This window comes from Nipponia nippon, unplaced genomic scaffold (genome assembly GCF_047370975.1).
Source record: "Nipponia nippon isolate SJK-2023a ecotype South Korea unplaced genomic scaffold, ASM4737097v1 scaffold_4, whole genome shotgun sequence".
Lineage (NCBI taxonomy): Eukaryota > Metazoa > Chordata > Aves > Pelecaniformes > Threskiornithidae > Nipponia > Nipponia nippon.
Genome location: NW_028262358.1, coordinates 32,113,781 through 32,127,322, shown reverse-complemented (window position 1 = coordinate 32,127,322; position 13,542 = coordinate 32,113,781). Strand labels below are relative to the sequence as shown.

Sequence of the window (13,542 nt, the reverse complement as noted above, 5' to 3'; positions counted from 1 at the left end):
TGGAAGTGAGTGTTCAGGGTTTAGTTTGAATTTTCTGTATGAAAGTGGCCAGAGAACCTACGTTATAATTTACAAATTACACTATATATTGGAAATGTGAAGTCATATATATAGAATTCTCCATAGTAATTCCTTACTCTATGAGCTATAACCTTACTTGTGATAAAACAGGGCTTCTGATCAAGTTTAGGCTTAAAATACTTCTGTTGCAGTTTCAGGCATAACAGCAGACAGGGTACAAGATGAGGGAGATCTTCCTCCTGCACTCTGCATCTGTATACAGCAGAGGCCACACTCTTTATCCTTGCATTGTGGAAATAATTCCTAAGCAGCACAGACCTAGGGCTTGCTTTCCTTCCTTGCGTAGTTTTTACCACAGCATGTAATTCTGATTTCAGCTGATTTAGGTGGGTGTATGCGAGAAGATAACTGGGCATCTATTGTCTCTAAACATAATGTCACTGCTACATTAATTTAACTAGCAGTGCTTCCTGGCAAATGGCTCACACTTCTGCAGGGACATGTAGGAATGACTTTGCTCTAAAAAAAAAAATATTAGGTTAATTAGACATCTGCTCTTCACCCTGTTTACACTGCTTTGTCGATCTGCTTTCACATTCTTTCTCAAAGTGTTGGCACATAGAAATAGTTTAACTTTCCTCTCCTGTGATCTGCAATAACTTCCTTCCAGGTTCAGCCCTGGTTTGCTCACAGCCCAGTGCTCTTCTGCTCCTCCTTATCCTTACACTTCATTTCTCTCCTTCCTTTTCATCAGTAATGGCTCATCATCCATATATTTCTCTTGTCTCTGCTCACCCAGGTAAGAAGCATGTCAGCAGTGTAGAGCACTGTGTAAATGTTTCAGTGCTATATAAATGTTTTGAAATAACTCCTTTGGGGGTAAAGAAGGACATTTTCCTCCAGCTGAATGCAATAAAAAGATCTTGCAAACAAGACGAGATGGATTTGTTTGAAATTATATTCTAATATTATATCCTAAATTTATTCCCAGCACACTCATTCTTACCAAGGAGCACAATAACAGTGTATCACCATGATTTCACTCTTTTTTTGACAGAAGAATCATCCATCTCTGCTCTGTATCCATCCCAGCAGACATGAGCACAACCATAGGCTCACTTAAGCTTTGTCATTGTAAGACGTAAGCATCAGAAAACAGTGCTGCAAGGTAATTTTGTTTCAAAAACAAAGATGAGGGGCTGCCCTACCCTCATGCTGAGCTTACAAATGAGCCTCCTTGACTTCTTAAAAAATATCCTGGAATAACAAGGTATTTTAATAATCTGGAATAATAATCTACTAAAATAATAATCCATTAAACTTAATATGATAGGTAGGTTTCAAAGGCTTAGGAAGTCTCTTTAAGGGTCACTAATGAAAGAAGAGAAAGCCTTGCACTGAGGCATCCATATTCCTCGCCATGAATTAATCCACCTTGCACACCTTCCCGAGCACGTGCTGTTCTGTGGATCAGCAGGCTTTACCAGGAACCACAGAGCTAAAAATGAGGAAGAACAAGTCCAATCACCTATTCAGCATCCTCAGTATCTGAACAGTGCCCAAAGCCTGAGGCAACAGCATTTGGTATAGTGAAGATGCTAGCAGTGACAGGAAGAACCAAGGGCTCCAGATCCTTTTTCAGAAATGAAGCATGGGATAGAGGCAGGCCACATGTTTGAATTAGAAGACACCATCACACATATAACCACTGCTAACATGGGGAAAAATTTGGCAATTGTATGATAAGATGGGGTTTAAATTTCTGGGGAGGAAATTGTAGAAATTTTCTACCTGACAATTTACACAGCAGCCTATGTGGACTGAGGGTAAAAACACTGGTTATTCTGTATCACCTTTGGAGCCTGGATATACTCTGTGATAAAACAGATCAGTAATACTGCCTTGAATATATCCAGTTAACATTCATATCAGCTGAACATGATGACAGATGTATTAAAACAAGCTCAAATCTCTGTAGAGTGATAGCACTTGGGGAAAAAGAAATACAAGCCTGGAAACAGTCAGCCATTCTGGGCTCATTTCCCTTTTTCCAGACTGGGGAGAAGTGAGATTTAGGGGTGTTGTATTCACTGCTAGTACAGAAAATGCCAAACTGTTTGAACAAGAAGAGTGCCAAAGGCTTCTTGGCATGTTCTCAGAGTTCACTGGCTAGGATGGTAATCCTTGTGGGAATATGTGACAACAGACATTAGTCACTGCTGCAGATATTAACACAGCAAGCCAACCCAGAACTGCATGCACTGATTCTTCCTTTGCTTTAAGTGCAATCCTGCTCAATAAGCAAGTCTAAAGAAAGACATTTCCCTTGGGATGGGATTGCGCTTTGTTCTCAGGTTGTCTTCAGGAAGAATGATGCTGCTTTCACCTCAAGGTACAGTTTTGCACAGTGCATTTTGGTTTATCAAAGGAGTTTAGCAGAACGTAAGTGTGCATAATCCTTTCACTTCTTAAAGACATTGACTATCTCTTAGCTATCGTAACACCTAAGTCAGTGTCTCCAGGATTTTCTGCTTTTCAAGTATCACTCAGCTCTTCCATTTCCAACTTTGTTAATGGCAACCTGCAGGGCTCAGCAGGACTCTAGAGGTGAGAATACAGGACTGCAAAGCTCCATTAATCTATTAGGAGGATCCCTCACGAGGGACAGTCCACTGACAATTTAAGATTTGTACAAGGGAAGAATTTGGACAAGCAAATCCAGAAATTCTGCAGGTCTCTTAGAAATAACCTCTTTGAGGAATGACACATCTTGCAGCATTAGAGAAACAAGAGTGGATCACTGGAGAGAACACTGCACATGATCACTCAGGTCTGCCTCTTATTTTTTTCCACTTAAACTAATGAAAATTAAAGGACATCTAGAAAGTTCAGATTATTGATACCCATTGTTAGAGTACTGGGCAAACTGAGGAAAGATTGTGATAGAACTATACACTTGTAGCTGAAATACTGAAGCAACTGCCTAACTAGAAGGAACAGTGGCTTTCCCTACACAGGAAGACAATGTGGTTTAGCATAGACTGGAACAATGAACTATGATGGCATTACCTGTTTAATACCTGGAGAAACTGGCTGCTCCTGGCTTGGATACATGTACTCTTCGCAGGGTAAAAAACTGGCTGGATGGCCAGGCCCAAATGGTGGTGGTGAATGCAATTAAGTCCAGCTGGCAGCCAGTCACAAGGGGTATTCCCCAGGGCTCAGTACTAGGGCCAGTTCTATTTAATATCTTTATCGATGATCTGGATGAAGGGATCAAGTGCACCCTCAGTAAGTTTGCAGACAATACCAAGTTAGGTGGAAGTGTCAATCTGCTAGAGGGTAGGAAGGCTCTACAGAGGGACCTGGACAGGCTGGATTGATGGGACGGGGCCAACTGTATGAGATTCAACAAGGCTAAGTGCCACGTCCTACACTTCGGTGTCAAAAACCCCATGCAACGTTACAGGCTTGGGCAGGAGGGGCTGAAGAGCTGCCTGGCAGAAAAGCACCTGGGGGTGTTGGTCAACAGCCAGCTGAATATGAGCCAGCAGTGTGCCCAGGTGGCCAGGAAGGCCAACAGCATCCTAGCTTGCATCAAAAATAGTCCTGGCCAGCAGGACTAGGGAAGTGATCATCCCCTTGTACTCAGCACTGGTGAGGCTGCACTTTAAATACTGTGTTCAGTTTTGGGCCCCTCACTACAAGAAGGACATTGAAATGCTGGAGTATGTCCAAAGAAGGGCAACAAAGTTGGTGAAGGGTCTAGAGCACAAGTCTTATGAGGAGCAGCTGAGGGAGCTGGGGTTGTTTAGTCTGGAGAAGAGGAGGCTGAGGGGAGACCTTATTGCTCTCTACAACTACCTGAAAGGAGGTTGTAGCGAGGTGGGGGTGAGTCTCTTCTCCCTAGTAACAAGCAATAAGACAAGAGGAAATGGCCTCAAGCTGCACCAGGGGAGGTTTAGGTTGGATATTAGGAAAAACGTCTTCACCGAAAGGGTAGTCAGGCACTGGAACAGGCTGCCCAGGGAAGTGGTTGAGTCCCCATCCCTGAAGGTATTTAAAAAACATGCAGATGTGATGCTTAGGGACATGGTTTGGTGGCAGACTTGGCAGTGTTAGGTTAACAGTTGGACTTGATGATCTTAAAGGTCTTTTCCAACATAAACGATTCTATGATTTATACACTTCTGGAACATACGTGGTATCTCCATACACTACTAGATAGATGTTTGTCTTGGGTCTTCATATATAGTGGCACAGTCTAGCAAGCTGCTAATAAATAAATATTCTGGTGCATTAAGCTATAATGATTTAGTCTGTCTTTTGATCCCAAAATCTGCACCCAAACTCAATGCACTGAATTCTCAGCTTCACTTAAAAGCTATTCTCATAAATCAGATTTCACCTAGAAATTCCAAGGAGATTCTCTACTAGTACAGCTCTTAATAGGCATCAAAGCAAGGTATGGGATTGTGCTGCAAAGCATCTTCATGTGAAAAAACAGAAGCATTCAGCAAGGAACCAAATAACACGTATGACATACTGCTGTTTTGGGTGAAACTGAGACTAACTGCAGAGCTAGGTGCAACTGTTTGCTGTTCACAGGGAAGTCTGAAATTCTGTTTCAGAAAGCCAGACTCTCATGTTTGAATTGTGAAGTCAAAAATCTCCTCCCAAGCACACTACTGAAGAGAGAATTCTTGCTGCAACTGTACTAAGCATACTGGACATGCATGGTTAATATCACTGTCTTTGTCCTGCCATGAGTCCTATACTTTGGATTTTCCACCCCCCCAATGGAGATGCACATAAACAAACATCCCAGCCACTGGAACCTAGTACAGATATCCAAATTGGCCAGAAAGGATAATTTTTTCTTGTTCTGTTGATGTGCTTTTGATATTACACTGAGAATTTGAGTGCTTGCAAGAGGCAACAGAGGTGCCTCATGCAGGATACTATGCAAGCAAAGCTAGAAAGTAATCTGTTGCAATAGCCATTGATACCACTCTGACAAGAAAAATCCAGAATATTTGTTTCCATGATGAAAAGAACATGGGATACTGATAACCTTGTAGCCCTTGATATGAGGAGAGGAATGATACTGAGGTTCAGCAGAAGGCACAAGGGAAGGGAACTGAAGATTCTCTTTAAAAAGTTTTCACTATGCACAAATCCTAGTGTTAGAGACAGCATACAAAGGCTTGGAGAAAGCCAGTCAGTAGATACAAGAGAAGCATTTCATTGGCCTGAGATATTTTGTGGAGGGTCTGGCCTCCCACCTACACTATTGCAAAAGGAAAGAAAGAGGAAGATCTTCTTATACTGCTTCATGAAAAATATCTCTTTCACTTAAAGAAATTAGTGAGTCCCAGAAAGAGACTAGGAATAAGGTTAGATATCTTTTACCTGATAAATAATCAGGGGCCTTGTAATTCATGAGAAAGGGTCATAAAAAAACCTTTTCATGTCACTCCCAGTATTCTGTGATCTTCTAATTTGCTGCCCTTGAGAAAAACAGTGCAGTTATTTGCTATGCCTGGGGTCATGCTCACCAGGGTCAAAAAGGAGAAAGATATAGAAACCAGATTGTCCTCTTGCAGGACTACCAGAACACATTTATTGTGCATACATATAACAGTAGGAAACTCTACTGGTCTACTGTCAGACTGGCTGGGTTGCTCATAGGGCTGTCAGACAGAGATACATTAGAGGTTTTCTCCAGTCCCTAGTAGGCTGCCTTGTCTGGAGCTTGATTTAGCGAGATGTGCATTGCTACTTACAGTTAAACAAACTGGCAGTATTGTAGGAGTTGGCCACAAGATCTGGAGCATCCAAGAAGATTATTTTGCATGAATTATGATTTTGGCCACCTTCAACTCCATGTCCTAGATGCTGCCTTCAGGATGGGTATTTTGCACTTGGCAGTCATCTGCCTCTCCAACTACGGCCAAGCCCAATTTATCAAGTGCAAGCTGAGAAGTAGAAGATTTATGAACATTGTATAACCCCTTAATCAGTGCAATAGGGTTTTCTCAAAGGAAGGACTGCATGATAAATGAAATACATGGGAAGAGGAAGGGTTAGAACTTGGCATTTCACTGTGGCTAGTGGTGCACAATGAATTTGTTAGAAAACAGATCTTGCCTGCAACCAACACCATGCAGAGGCCAGTGATGAGAGATGCCAGGTCCAATCCACTCAGAATAAGGAGTGGGTAAAACCAAGGCTGGATATCACAGCAGAAGCAAAAGCCGAGCAGGGCCCAGTCCCTGGCTAGTTCTTGCAAAGCAATAAGTTCTTCAAACCTCAAGGTCCATATTTAGAATGCAAGGCAATGTAATAAACTTGCTGTGAGAGCACTTTTTCAAAAAAGCTTCATCATCCAGTGATTGCTGTGGACAAGCAGCACTGGGTAAGTTCAGATTGTTTACTGAGCTTTTTTACTTTGAGTGTGAGTGAGAATTAGAAGCTCATTAGGAGAAAACAAGCATCCAAGAACCCAGACAATAATATTGTATTTCTTAATGGTGTCATTTTGAAGAGATTTAATGCCTATCCCTTAATGCTGGTATAAGTGAAGGACACTGAAGGTATGATGAAGCCTTCCCTCTGGACTCTTTGCCATGTGGAGAAAGTGTCTTGTCTTGGACAAGGGATTTAAAGACAAGTCCCACTGAGCTCCTTGATAATCTTATGTCTCAGATAATTTACTTTCTGGGGCATCTTGCTCAATTTTTGCTATTGAATTCAAAGGAGACTAAATAAAAGAACCAGACTCTTCAGTGGTGCCCAGCAACAGGACAAGAGGCAATGGATACAAACTGTAACACAGGAGGCTCTATCTGAACATGAGGAAACACTTTTTCACTGTGAGGGTGACCAAGCACTAGTATAGGCTGCCCAGAGAGGCTGTGGAGTCTTCATCCCTGGAGATGTTCAAAAGCCATCTGGACATAGTCCTGGGCAGACTGCCACAGGTGGCCCTGCTTGAACCTTTCAACATCAACCACTCTGTGAAGTAACAACAAATGGCAAAATGTTGGGTGAAAAAGTGCTAGTTTCACAACCATACTTCAAAGCAGAGCCCTGCTTTAGCTCCTTAGCTTTCAGCTGGCCTTGGTACCAGCTCCAGCCTGGGACACTGCATACAGCTGCAGTCAGAGCAAGTAACTCCAGACCCAAGTCTCTTCCTTCCTGCAAGTTACGCTTATCCGTAACACCAGAGACTGGCATGCCTCCTGATTAGTATCAGCCAAGAGATTATATCCTCACCCATTACTCTGGCTTGCTGCAAGAATAACCCCCATTCAAAATTGCTCTTAAAATATTTGTCTTTAAAAATGCACAGATCATTCTGTCTCCTCTTGACTGGAACCAGAAATCACCTCATTTCAAGTATACAGCATATTTCTTCCACCTTTCTTCTTCCTTTATTGTCACTGCTCTGCTTCAACATAGTGGGGGAGAAAAACTGGTGACCAGAAACACTGTAGCAGAACGGGGCAAGTGGAGAAAGTAAACAGATTATGTCCTGGTAGCTAGAATAAGACATGGCTGAAATTACTTACAATTATATTCTGCAAGGTGTTTGAGCAAGGAGGAGGGAGAAAAGGCTGAAAAACTCTAATGTCGTAACCCAACACTTTGAAAGACATTTCACTTTGAAATAACATTTTCATATAACAAGTGATCACAACTGCAAGCTATCCATTAAAGATTTGCTTCAAACCTTTAGCAGCCTGGTGGGGAAGGCATAAAGAAACTGCACTTGGATATAGGAAAGTGAGGGACAGTGATTGAGTAATTGATTACTCAGACAACCTCCTGGATGAAAGCAGGGTTTTCCACTCCTCTACTTCTTCCTCAAAGGCATTAACTCTCTCACCCTCTCTTATAACTTAGAAAAAGAGTCAATTTCCAAAGGTGTAGCTATTTTAGGAATAATTTGGCCAGGAGTAGGGAAAACTGCTTGTTTGGCTGGTAAAGGAGAGAGGTCAGTGATCTAACTGCTGCCCTCCTCCCTGCATTCATCTTTATTAGGCAAAACCAAAGCTTTAAGAAAATGCCAAAATAGAAAGTTTCAGTATGAGCTGACCTGAAAAAAATGCCTCCCTACCCTGCCCCCTCAGAAAACCCAAAATTATTCCAGTTCAGTTTCCAACAATTGTTTGTTCACTGAACAGACACATAAGTCATCCCAGGAGCCCAGAGGCAAACAAGGGCTGGGCTCTTTCAGACTACTGCCCTGCATGGGATTCTGGTGTGCCTGGTGCCAGCTCTGTTGGGAGTTTTGCTCAAGCTTTGCATATGTGTTTGTGCGTGTGACACACTACAGGAATCAGCAGCATCAGCGAGGTCCCTTCCACCTGGCTTTTGAAGCTGTGAAAGCTCAAAAAATTTTTTATTTTATTTTAAAATCACTTTAGGGCCTTGAGCCTACTCCCCACCACACTTACTCACCATTCCCTGGTGAGTTTAAGTCACTTAAGGGAACTGAGCTCACATTTAGTAAAAGTACATTGAGTCTTGTTTCCTTAAAAAGCCAAAACTTGCAATTTACAAGTCAGCATCACATGTTCAACTGTGAAGGCTAATATTCTTCACCTCCCATTAGTAAGCTGATTGATCTACCTGATAGTTTTTCTACAGATTTCTACAGAATACACTAGCGTTCCTCCCTTGCTGTGAGTCTGTAGCACTTCTCTAGCTAAACACAGTGCCTAGGTATAGGCATACAACATCAACTGCTTCACGACTCCCTGCCACATGTCCGCAGCCATACCTATAACAGAAGACATAAACACAGAAACACCACCGCACCCCTTCTGACCAGCTGACTGCCCAGAAAAAATAGTTATTAAAAGCACTACTTACTGACAGCCTGCTTTCCTGTAGCACCATCTGATTGCTGCACTCCCAGACCCAGCAATTAGAAGCACACCTGACCTGAAGGTTCATTATATTCCCCAGCTTCAGTTCTCAGTTGGCTGCTACTGATACAACTCAGCTGATTTCAATAAAGCTGCTCAACTCACTCTGGCATGGAACTTAGCATAATAAATTCCTGGAAGATTGTCATTGCCTCAGAACTTTACCAAAGCCCTAACATAACTCTTATTGAATGCTCCCAACAACTACAATTGATCTTTCCTTGTTTATTATCTGGTTGACCCACTATATACTGCAGTAAACCAGGCTGTAAGTGCATTGGGTTGTTTTATAGCTTCTCTGTAGAATGTCTTAATTAGTATGCCTGATATTCTTCGAACACAAGTAAAGTGATAAAAGTATTGGCAGTATTATGTGTTTTGCAATATGATCATTCATGTTCTCATGTGATTCCAAGAAGCATTTTATAAATAAGAGGAGAAAGCACCTATGGCAAAAAGTTCCCTGGTCCTGTATAATGAAGCTGATGAAAGGTCAGAAAATCTTCCACCTCTTGTGAATTCCTTCAGACCTCTTTGCAATATTGTCTTCTGTGTCCAACAAAAGCAACAACAAATATGTCTCAACAAGACAATGAATTATCACTCTTCTGTTTTAGACTGATACTGCTGTCATAGTCCTTGCCACATGAGTTTCTGCTATGGGTAAACCATCTCTTTTTTCTGCTCAGGAGTAAAGCTTCCCAGAAAGTGAGAATGGTGCTTCCTCCATCACCTTTATCTCTGTAATTCCTTCCATGGTGGCTTGACAGTGCTGTTAATATTGACAGTTTTCTGGTTTGCCAGATGGTGGAAATTCAATGTAGACTTATTTCACTTTTCAAAAGAATATGCAAATGGTTCCACACATGCCCTGTCTTACTTTAATTAATGGCTCTGTTTAGCATTACATGTTAGAAAAAAAAAATAATTTCTTTACCTAACACAGCATTGTCTAGGACTGTCCATCCTAGATTAATTCAGACAGCAGTAATTTCTACTGAACAGTGCATAATATCATGTCCATTTTTCCTCAGTAATACACTATGGCTTAGAATGTAATGCACAAAAACTATTGAGCAGCTTCTTAATGAGCTTTGACTTTGTCACAGTAAACTCATCTCCGAAATGGCAGCCTTTTCCTCTATGAACAGTATGCACATCACTGTCAGCTTTAGGTATAACGGAGCCTTCATGTCCTGGGACCATGTTCCATCACTGGGAAGTGAGGTCTGCAAGCGTGTGTGGAGAGCAAGGACACCTGGGCTGTGAGGATACCTGGTTAGTGGCTCTGCAGGTGTACCCTTGGAGAGAGTCAACCAGAACTTTGCAGCTGGTATGAAGAAGGGAAACAAAATCATTAGGGATCACAGGGGACAGACAAAACTTATTATGGATATTTGAGGGGATGTGGGATTGTGCAAAGCTTAGTCTGGGATGCTTTGGGGAGGGACAAAGGCTGGAAAGGGAAGCATCAGGGTGAGCTGGGGAAGAACAAGCGTGGGAAAAAGGGGAGGAAAGGGGACAAAAGTGACTGGGCATGGGTAACCAAGATGCTGGTCAGTGCACTTGCCTGAGCACAGCAGTCTGTCCTGTTGTCTCCTTAAAACCTATTTCTATTTTCTTGACTTTGTTCTGGATATGCTTAGGGCAGTATGTATGATGTGTGTGATTTGCTGGATTAGCCAGTGAGTTGGAGACCAGAAACTGAAAAACCCAAGGCTGGAGTTGGGATAAACAGGTGGGATTGTGGGTGGACTCAATGTCTGGTTGAGAGTTTGTGTGTCTTCAAATCAAGAGAGCAGGAGTGTCTGCACACCCATTTGGAAAGTGCAGTCCTGGTGAGCTGGCGAGGAGGAGTAGGACTGGGTGCCTGTGCTGCTGGTGTTGATGCATGTGCTGTGTGTGCTTGTGTGGGTGCTGCTAAAGGGACCTACTCTCTGTCCACACTGGTGCATGTGCTTGGCAGTGCGTGTATTCTGTGGTGGCTTTTTTCATTTTTGGAGTTCACATTCAGTCTTGCTACTGGCTAGATCTGCCAAGGGGCACAGCAGCAAACAAGACCAGGGAGGACAAATCCCTAGATCTTAAGTCCACCATATTCTGTTTCACTTAACGAGGTCCTGCCACACCTGCCTCTGTCATGCCAGGTCAATAAATACTATGGGACCCACTGCAGTGTGATGTGAAAATACCTGTGTACAGTTACCCGCAGTCCTGCAGGACTTTCTAGCTCTGTCTTCATGCTTTCCCTTCCAGATTTAAGCAGCTCTCCAGGAGCTGACCCATTTCTGCATCTCAACTCCCAGTGTTCCCCATTCTGGAAGGGCTTGTGTCAAGCACAGTGATGGATCCTGCACTCCTGGGCATTTATGCAGCACTGCACCTGAGTGTTATGCCCTTTCAAGCAGAGGAACTCTGAAGAGTGGAGGTTATAACCATTCACACAACAGCTATACTGGGAAATAAAGTATCCAGGGATTGTTCTTGGGAACTGAGGCCAAATGATACAATAACGCTGGCCTTCATAGACCATACCTCATCCCAAACACAGGGTGATAAACTCCAAAATGCCTGCTAGAACTGCTTACTCATCCATAATAACACTTATATTGTAATAAACATTATGGGGGAAAATCTTCATTGGCCTGGATCCATCAAGAAGCATGCCAATGGTTGTATAGCAGAGGTGATCATAAGACCATACATATGACACTGACATTCCCCATTTAGCTTACTAGCTTAGATGAAGCTTTGGGGAGTTTGTATGACGTCAAGCCAAAGCAAGGGATCAACTGGTGTTAGAAAGCCTTGCTGTAGATGCTGGCTCTGCAAGGGACCATCTTGGGTCTAGCAGGGAAGCCTGCACAAACTGATGAAAAGAAAGAGCATTTGGTCATGAGATGATCCCAAAATAATACAGCTTTATTCCTGCAGTGCTCTGCCTGAGCATGAAGCCTATTCAAGTTGAGCTGGCTCTGCATATAGCCATGACAGGTATCTTTGTATCTGTGGTATAATTAATCTACAACCTAAAAATCCACCCATCAGAGGAAAGTTACCCAGATCCTATTGCCAGTGGCTATAAATAATTCCCTTGGAGCTCAAGTGGTGCCAGTCAGTGCTTTGTCAGGAGAAGGACAGTCCAAGTCTTGCTTCTGCCCTTGCAATTAACTCCTGGAAGCTGTTGTTGTGCAGCTTCTTGCAACCACGACACATGCAGAATTTGCACTTTCCTCAGAGAATATATAAGCTCTGCAAAATCATTAGTTAATTACAGACATCAGTTTCAAAATTACATGTATAAATCCTTACTTGAGTTAACACCCTTGATCATTAAACCTGAAATAGGATTTTAAAAGTCTAATTTATTTTTTGCCCTTTCTTCTGTCACCTCTTTTCCTCCAGCTGTCTTCTCAAGCAATGAAAGGCCAAGAGGCTTGACTGTCTGCTTTTCCTGCTCCAGCATGGTTTTGCCTTACTGGGACTGTGACATTTAAATCCTAACAAGCCATCTTCAAAATAGAGCATGGAAACCTTTGCAATTAATATTGTCAAAACATTACTTGGAGTGCAAGTGCTTTGGGTGCAGGCTGGTCTGTTGTTTCATTGTGGTTTTTTAGGTGATATTATAACAAAAACAATAAAATATTTCTTATAGCCAAATTTAAATATTTTTTTAAACTTGTTGACACCTCTCCATCTTTGACAGAGATGAACGAAGAGGGCTGCAAAAATTGGCAATTTTTCCTATATTTGTTACTTCATGCTGCTTCCCAGCATAAGGCTTCTGTGCTGAATTGTTGCTTTTGTTGCTTTGCTTAAGACAGTGCGTATCAGTTAGACATCTAGCTTTGGTTTTTCTTCACTATGTCACTTTTCTGTGAAGGTGTATGAATATTTCAGCTACAATTTAATGGGAAAACTGACTCTTGTCAATACACACTGCAGATTTAAAGCATTTAATATATTCAAAAGAGTGCTGACAAAAATCTATATATTTAAGTCTTTGAAGTGATCTTATGTTTAGCTCACCGCTTGTGGTGTCACGTTGATATCAGTGGAACTGCTCGTGTTAACCACATGCCAGTCCTACAAATAGTCCTTTTCATTGCAAGTGTTTCAGCAATGATATCCCTGTTTTACAAATGGGAAATCTTGCATCCACCAGGAAACTGGAACTAGAGCTACAAAAAGCCAGCAGGAGACCTGGGTTTCACTCCCAGACACACTGTCCAATTACATGCAATTTTTTCATTCCACCTCTTTCTCTTTCCCATTAGCTCTTCTAGTGTATTGCCTCAGTAAAATACACAAGCATGCATTTTGGGGAAACAAGTGTTGGCACACTGATAATAAGCCTCCTTTTACATTAAACTTCTCATTTGACAAAAGTGTTATTAAATGACTTCACTTCAACACTGAAAAATGAACAATTATTAGGACAAGACTCTGATTTGAGGTACTGCAAACTATAAACAGTTATAAATGCTTATACTATTAGGGACTTTAATTTATACCTACTGAAAAAATAAGTTGCACAGACAGTTAATCATAGAAATATATGTAGTGTATCCATTATTTTAAT

At 41.9% G+C, this 13,542-nt stretch overlaps 1 protein-coding gene across 2 annotated transcripts in view; it reads right to left on the bottom strand.

Moving 5' to 3' along the window:
* Window positions 1-8,946, bottom strand: part of LRFN2 (leucine rich repeat and fibronectin type III domain containing 2) — a 233,929-nt gene extending 224,983 nt beyond the window's left edge. For both annotated transcript variants that reach the window (XR_015708298.1, XM_087775071.1), the window contains exon 1: window positions 8,902-8,946. The gene's annotated coding sequence lies outside the window, so the exon portion shown is untranslated. The remainder of the gene's footprint in view (window positions 1-8,901) is intronic.
* Between the last annotated feature and the right edge of the window lie 4,596 nt (window positions 8,947-13,542).